General features: G+C 31.6%; 1 protein-coding gene across 5 annotated transcripts in view; it reads right to left on the bottom strand.

Moving 5' to 3' along the window:
- Window positions 1-433, bottom strand: part of LOC116852580 (modular serine protease-like) — a 356,146-nt gene that overhangs the window by 348,478 nt on the left and 7,235 nt on the right. The window lies entirely within an intron of this gene.

The raw sequence follows: 433 nt of genomic DNA, 5'->3' as shown, positions 1-433 counted from the left end.
TTGTTGTATTCAACTTTGGATTGTGGACCGTGTCTAGTTTTGTGTTATCTGAAAAATGGCTAATTTTTACACAAATTCTGAAATGACGGATATTTATTTTATGTATGGCAGAGCAAAAGGCAATGCTTCAAAAGCAGTACGCTTGTATCATGTTGCTCAAGCTTATCTGAATCGTCGACAGCCAAGTAGAAGAATGTTTAGCAAAATTCATCAATGCAATGAACGGAGGGCACATTAAACATTTATTAAATTTTAGTTATTTTCAGAGTATTTTGGAAACACCCTGAATATACATTAAACTGACTCTGTTCAAATCCAAATTGACTCTGTTCAAACATTCTTTCCTCATTCATTTCCATAATTCCTTAACTCTGAAAATATTTTATATTTTAATAAACTTGTATGTTAACAACTGCACATTTAGGTTAAGATG

The sequence above is a fragment of the Odontomachus brunneus genome, unplaced genomic scaffold (genome assembly GCF_010583005.1).
Source record: "Odontomachus brunneus isolate Ranch 3 - 2012 unplaced genomic scaffold, Obru_v1 Obru_scaffold_236, whole genome shotgun sequence".
Classification (NCBI taxonomy): domain Eukaryota; kingdom Metazoa; phylum Arthropoda; class Insecta; order Hymenoptera; family Formicidae; genus Odontomachus; species Odontomachus brunneus.
This window is presented reverse-complemented; position numbering and strand designations above follow the sequence as displayed.